The 7,811-nt window shown below is 38.2% G+C and overlaps 1 protein-coding gene across 4 annotated transcripts in view; it reads left to right on the plus strand.

Moving 5' to 3' along the window:
- Positions 1-7,811, plus strand: part of LOC5575629 (transport and Golgi organization protein 2) — a 208,179-nt gene that overhangs the window by 199,016 nt on the left and 1,352 nt on the right. The gene's annotated exons all lie outside the window — the stretch shown is intronic.

Consider the following 7,811-nt stretch of genomic DNA (forward strand, 5'->3'; position numbering starts at 1 on the left):
TGAGTCGAAACAAGTCGCTCTCACCGCGAGTGACGTGAGACGATTAAAGTATATCAAATGGGAGCAAGTCAACAATTGTCACCTCATTCGACTCGTGTCACCTCGCACGCCGCGCAGAATATGCACATCTGATAGAATACAAAGTCCGAAAACAAACGAAAAATAGAAAATCAGGCTAAATTTGTGGCAAAATTTCTGTAAATTAGTTAGATTATTGACGAACTCGACACAAACCAAATTAGATGAATGTCGAGCATAAAGAATTAGAATATGATTCCATGCGTACTTAGAATATCTATGTTTCAACCGAACGTTTCAATAAACGAATTATTGAAAACAATCATATCACTCAGTCGTGACCCATAACCTCACGTTTTTTTCCGAAATACTACCCTGAAAATTACTAGTTTTGCATACTTAGATTATAAAGCAAACAGTAAACGGTATAAATCGCATATTTGTTGCTGAAATTCATGAACAGGTGGATTTGACGATAGTTGCTGCAACCACTATTGAGGAGTTTCGATGATGTTCTTACAAAAGGCACGTTTCTTCTAAAGCCGTAGATTACTGCAGAAAGTTCACTATTAATTTATTCAGCAAGTCTGTCAGATATTGGTTCTGATTTTTATAGTGAATGTAATTTCTGATTATTGTAGTATATTCTGACACAACTTCGCTATCCAGGACAATTTTTGTCATATTTTTCTTACTGTCCTAAATAATATAATAAAGCAAATAAGTTCAAAGGTTTTGTCCACTCAAAGCTAAAAACAGCGTCTGATTGTCGTATACTCTGGTGATAAACTTTCCACCTGCAAAAATCACACTTTATTGCTGAAAATTTTAGTTTGTTTGGTATCAGAGGATGGAGGAGTTCTTAGAGAACGTGTTCTTCATGATCACAATAAAATATTTTGCCAGGGTCATAGTTTTGAGGGCATTTGCGTCTTATAGGTTGGATATACCTTTATTTTTTGTTAAGGTTGAATAAAAAAAAAACGGAGGCCTATAACAGATTTTTGAGGGTGAAATTTGTTCCTTCGGTTAGAGACAACTTATATCAATACTAGCTCATAGGTTTTGAGCAAAACGGAGTCGCTTATCACACTTATATGAAGCTTCAATCAAAGCTCTCCAAAATGAGCCGTTTTTTTCGAAAATATGTTTAAGTCTCCAATTACCCACGTATGAACCAATTCTATCATTTGATATGGGCGTATGCTGGAGACAAGGCCTGTGAAGAATCCGTCGCCATCGTTGGTGTTTTAGAAGCTATCATCACACAGATATTGAACTCATCGTCCGCATGATAAAATTTGAAGGTATGCTTCCAATTCATCTACGGTAAGGTGAAAGTAACAGATAAAAATCATGTCTAAAGCGAAAAACTGAGTCTAAATAGTCTAAATGAGTCTAAACATATTTCGGCTGGTTCAGCTCTTATTCAGCTACTAATGTTACTTGTGCATCTTGTCCCACCTTACCCTACTGTAAAAATGTCCATAATATTGTAGATTCGCCAGATTTGTTGACAAAAGAATCGCATTAAAGCTATCGTTCGTATGTACAGCCCATTTACTCAGCATAAAGCAGTATGTTAGCAGTAGCTTCGAGAATGTTTACTGCAAAATGTTTGTTGGGGCTCCACTGCCGTGAATCGCAAGTCAGTCCCATCTGTAAAAAAGTAGGCATTGAGAAAATGGGCTGTGAAGTTTCCAAACTCGTTGTCCATACGAATATTCAAAAAATTCTAGAGGATTGGAACATTTTCCAATCTTAAATGAAACTTTCACAACTTGCTTTTCACAACGATATCTTTCCTAGAAAAATGTAAAGATGATCAAAACAAGTAACATTTTTGTGTTCCACGGTGCGAAAGTCTGTAGTGGGACTGATATGCGGTTACTTTTCATTATGGGACAATTTGGCTTGCTGTTTTTTCCTAATTTTTGCGAACAAATTTATTATTTCATTAGTGCAGCTGAAAGGACCTTTGGAAGAGATGTTGAAAACTGAACTCAACTCAATTTTGACGAAAATGCAGATGGGAGATGGGACTGACTTGCGATTCACGGCAGTCCAGTTTATCCAAAAACTTCTTAAAGTATCGATCTTCAGATCTACAAGCATACACAATGATTCCTTCAATAGTTTTGAACAGTGAATCAAATTGTCATCAAAACAGATGAAAAACAAACAACAAAGCAAGCTCGCTCACAACCGTTTGTCCCAGGGCTGTGCACCAAGAGCTTTTATCGGTATCGACGATATCATATTGATTCTATATCGGTATCGGCGATATATCGGATTTGACATTATCGGTACTGAACCGATATCCGATAATTTCCAAAAGATGAGTGCTTAAAGCAAAATTGAAAATTTCAGTTTTTCATTCACACAAACTTTAGCATTATGTGACCCATAACTTAGATTTTGTAGTAATGACATGATTTTCCCAGCGGATATCGAATTATTGAACCATTTTTCTCACGGATATATTCTAGAAATATTATCAACTTTCAAATGAAGTCGTCTGACATTATTTTCATTTGAGAAAATAATTATTTATATTAAACCCACAAGACCTCGTGAGCGGTTATTGGATCACTAGGTATTTTTGTGTGTTCCGCTCATGCAAAAATAAAATAAACAAAATTTTAAAGAAATGGCGATTTTAGTATACAGCCTTGTATACTGGAGTGCAAGGATGCTCTATGCAGACCATACCGGAGGTCTGCAGTATAGAAAATCCAACACCAGATAAAGCTGATAAAATCTTTACGTTTGCAAGAGTGGAAAATGCAGTGAGATCCTTCCAGCCTTATAAATCTGCAGGTGTGGACGGAATATTTTCAGCACTACTTCAAAACCGAGAAGCGGTTCTGATTCCGTCCCTTATGAAGATTTTCAAGGCAAGTTTAAGATTGAACTGTATTCCATCAAAATGGAGGTTGGTAAGAGTCATATTCATACCTACACCTGGGAAACGAGATAAAACGAACCCAAAATCTTTTAGACCCATTAGTTTGTCATCAGTTCTGTTGAAAACTATGGAAAAAGTATTGAAGGATTACGTTAACTCAACTTACATGCAGACATATCCATTGTCTAAATATCAGTATGCGTAACAAGCTGGAAAGTCGACAGTCACAGCGCTTCATACGCTGGTAGATAAAGTCGAAAGATCTCTTTCAGTGAAGGAAATCGCACTCTGTTCTTTCTTGGACATTGAAGGTGCTTTTGACAACACTTCATATTCTTCAATAAAAAGAACAAAAGAATAAAAAGCTTGCAAAAAGAGAAATCACTTCAGAACTGTGTGGTTCGTCTGTAACCATAAGGGCGACGAAAGGATGTCCGCAAGGTGGAGTACTTTCGCCACTTTTATGGTCTTTGGTTGTAGACGACCTTCTCAGAAGCTTAGAAGCTAAAGGTTGTAGGCTTTGCGGATGATATAGTCATCGTAGTAAGAGGAAAGTTTGACAACATAGTATCGGAAAGAATGCAGCAGGCCCTAAAGTATACCCAATCATGGTGTATAAAGGAGGGTCTAAGCATTAACCCGTCAAAAATCGTGATTGTCCCATTCACTAAAAAGAGGAAAGTCAACTTAAAATCTTTTAAGATTGGAGAAGTTGAAAGTCAAGTTAGCAGTCAGGTAAAATACTTGGGAGTAATCTTAGATGCCAAGCTTAGCTGGAACGCGCATCTTGACTCTACGATTAAAAAAGCGATCAACGCATTATGGTTATGCTCCAAAACTGTCGGGAGGAAGTGGGGCTTGAGGCCAAAAATGATTATGTGGATTTACACATCTATTATACGACCAAAAATTACCTACGCTTCATTAGTGTGGTGGCCTAAAACCAGGGAGGCTACTGCAGGAATGAAACTAGCTAAGCTTCAAAGACTTGCGTGCATTGCTATAACGGGAGCAATGCGCAGCACTCCATCGAAAGCGTTAGATGCTATTCTCAATCTGCTGCCTTTGCACGAATATGTGCAATTAGAAGCGGAAAGAAGTGCTCTAAGGCTTAAGAGGTCTAAAAATGTTTTGCCAGGTGATCTTATTGGCCACTTGAGCATTTTGCAACACTTTAAAAGAGGACCGGTGATGAGTATGAACGGAGACTGGATGAGACCTGAGGACAACTATGATTTTCTCTACAAGGTAAGCGAAATGACGCGTACAAGTTGGGATGTCGGAGGTCCCACGGTTCGTGAAGGCTCAATCATATTCTTTACTGACGGCTCAAAAATTGGAAAAAATACAGGGGCTGGGATCTTTGGACCCGGGGTAAATATTTCAGTTGCAATGGGACATTGGCCAACAGTGTTTCAAGCTGAGATTTTTGCAATACTTGAATGTGTGAATGTCTGTCTGAAAAGAAAATACAGATATGCAAATATATGTATTTTCTCTGATAGTCAAGCAGCTCTAAACGCATTAAGTGCATTTAAATGTACATCGAAAATCGTCTGGGAATGTATTCCATCGTTGCGACAGTTATGTGAATCAAACTCGGTAAATTTGTACTGGGTTCCAGGACACTGTGGCATTGAAGGGAATGAAAAGGCAGATGATCTTGCAAAACGGGGCTCAAATTCACAGTTTGTTGGCCCGGAACCATTCTGTGGTATACCAAACTGTGCAGTAAAAATGGAGCTTAAGTGCTGGGAAGAACAAAAGGTGATGACCAACTGGATGGATGTCAAAAAGTGTAGCCAGTCTAAAAGATTTATAACTCCAAACCAGTGTTGATAGACTCACACTCAAAATCTCAATCAATACGCTCTCCCGTGAGAGCAAACTCATTAGAGATCTGCTTTGCAAATCTCACGCTTGAGATTATGATGCAAAATCAACTCAATCAACTCAAACCGTAAAAAATGATTCAGTCGCAAAACCCGGCAAAAACTCGTGAAACTCGAATGTTGTTGTTTACGTTAGAAAGGATTAACATAATTTTACCAGACTAACAAGAAATTATTGCCGTGTGGGAGTAAACTGTGGAAATACGAGACAATGAGTTAAAAAGGTGAGCCAACTCATCCATGATTTTTTGACTGCTGAGTTGCATGATTGACAACTCACGCATGAAAAATCTCAAGAGTGAGTTGTGAGAAATTGAGTTTTTCACAACACTGCTCCAAACGCAAATAAAACTAAAAAGATTTTAGAGCTCAACAAGAGGGCTCTTTTTACATACACTGGCCTAGTAACTGGGCACTGTCCGAGCAAATATCATTTGAAGAACATTGCCCAGGTTCAGAATGATATTTGTCGCTTTTGTAATATTGAAAGTGAAACCTCGGAACATCTGCTTTGCAGTTGTGGTGCATTATACAGGCGCAGATCAAAGATTCTCGATAGCGGCTGTTTACAGCCCAGTGAGATCTGGTCTGCTGATCCGAGAAAGGTGATTGGTTTCATAAACCATATCATACCTGATTGGGAACGTGTCATGGTAAGCAGCTGATCGTCTAGCGTGACATGTACAGTAAACTGGGACATACTACAATAGTTCTAAATAATGGACGCAGTAGTTTCAACCCCCAACAAAAAAAAAATACAGCCTTGTTTATTGCAGTAGTAGCTATGGTTTGACCATAAAATATATTTATACTTATATAAATAAATTCGACATAATGCACAGTTTGTCACGAAATCTGTTTACCATGAGCGGAAATAGGAACACTTAGAATGCAATTAAATAATGTTTTATGAAATTTTTTTTATTTTTTTTTTTCGCCGCTGATAACCTACACTTGGAGCTACATTGTGACATAAAAATATTATTCATCGAAACAATAGTTATTTTATAATAAACATTTGAACACATAACATTCCGAGTGCTTTGCGAAGACCCGAGCAGTCCGATTCATTTTCGCGCGCTCGAAGTGTTTTTCGCTGGCTTCGTTCGTTTGCCCAGTGCTTTGCGAAGACCCAAGCTGTCCGATTCATTTTCGCGTTCAGAGGGTTTTATTTTCAGTTAGCACTTCATTCGCGCGCCATCGGGGTTATTTTATATTCCTGCTTATACGTGTTGACGCTGCGATTGTAACTGTTCAGTCGAGGATGGATTACCAATTGGTGAGCTCGTTTCATGCTTGTAATAACACATTTGTATCATAACATGTATTTTTTATGAATTTGTTGAACAAACTATGAATAGTTCGCAACTTAAATTGTTGATATAAGCGCTTATTCATATTTTATAAAATTTCGAGATTGAAACCTTTGAATAGTTCGATGTGTAAGATGTCGACGCATTGATAGATAACTTTTTAAACAGAGGTTACATGAATCGCATCACTTACCAAGGTGAATCCTGATCATGTAGCTTTGAAGCCCTCCCACTAACAAAATTCCTTCCCGTGGCAACCATGAAGATGCAGAGGTATACTCGGTCTTTAGTAACAATGGATGTCACACTAACATTCTTTCCCTTCCCCGATGACCGTAAGGACGTGGCCGGCGCCGTTATTGACATTACTAATTTCAGAGTCCTCGAAAATGTACAATGAAGATGGTATGATACTCCCAAGCTACATCTGTTGGTTCCCTGTACAATTTCGATGATTCTTGTCAATAACGGAGTAGCAACTACGAATAGTACGGTCATTAATGCTTATGCTCAACATTTGAACACATAACTTTCCTTAAATGAGTGGAATCTGGTGCACTGACGGTACTGTTATACAGGTTATACACTACCATACAAAAGTATTTTTTGTTTACTTTCTAATGTTCTTTCGATCGACAACCGTTTTGCATTCCCGTTTACGCCAACGCCAGCAAAATCAAGTGGGCCAACGATTCGAACGAATAGAATTCGAACCAAACTTGGATCCGCCGTAAACAGAAATGAGGGTGCAATACGAGATCTTTTACTATATCGTGTCACACATCTTTCAAAAATTTAAGTAGATTAGCTTTGAGATTAATTGAGATTGTCTTGACTGAGAACTGTTTTTCGTGTTCTCTGCGTAAGACCTCCAAATTGAACTGCCGTCAATTATTTTTTTGTAGGAATAATGGATGTTACAGGTTTTGCATAGAGTTCTGCATTAAAGTGGGCCATTTTTATTAAAAAAAAAAAACAATCAAGCTCTATAAATCTTAAGTTACACCCCGAATTCGTTCATACAGTTCCATAGAAGCTATTATGTAAGTTTGAACAGATTCTGTGAACTCCAAGTCAAAGAGAGGGCTAAACGAGCTTGAAGTTTGCACGGAGAAAAACGACCAAATACATAAATGAGCACACCACATTTTTGACCAAAGGGTGCAATGTAAGATGAATTTATTTCGTTAGTGACTTGAATATTCCTATATCAATAGACAAGATTCTGCAACGAACCGGAAGTCTTCAGGGTAAGAAATAAAAAAGTTCTGCGCGTACTCGGTAAAGGGCATTTTGGGACGTTATATGCGTTGTGGGGAGCCGGATCCTATTCTTAGCACTTTAGCACTTAGCTCTTTGCACCGGCTGATATTCAGAATCTGAGAAACAGCACTGTCACCCCGAAACAGTCTTATATAAGGTGTAGAGCTATTTGGGCACTTCCATGATTCACTCCGCAGTGGGATTTTTTGAAAGCTACAAAGCTCTTAATTTGGCTACAATATGCATCGTACTTTGCACTTCGTATTGCAAAGTTTCAGACAAAAACCCCACATGCCAAAGTGATTCATGGAAGTGCCCAAATAGCTCTGCACCCTATATAAGAGTGTTTCGATGACTGTGCTGTTTTTAGATTTTGTCTATCAGCCGGTGCAAACGAGTGGCCAGCTTTTCCAGATC

The sequence above is a fragment of the Aedes aegypti genome, chromosome 3 (genome assembly GCF_002204515.2).
Source record: "Aedes aegypti strain LVP_AGWG chromosome 3, AaegL5.0 Primary Assembly, whole genome shotgun sequence".
In the NCBI taxonomy this organism is placed as follows: domain Eukaryota; kingdom Metazoa; phylum Arthropoda; class Insecta; order Diptera; family Culicidae; genus Aedes; species Aedes aegypti.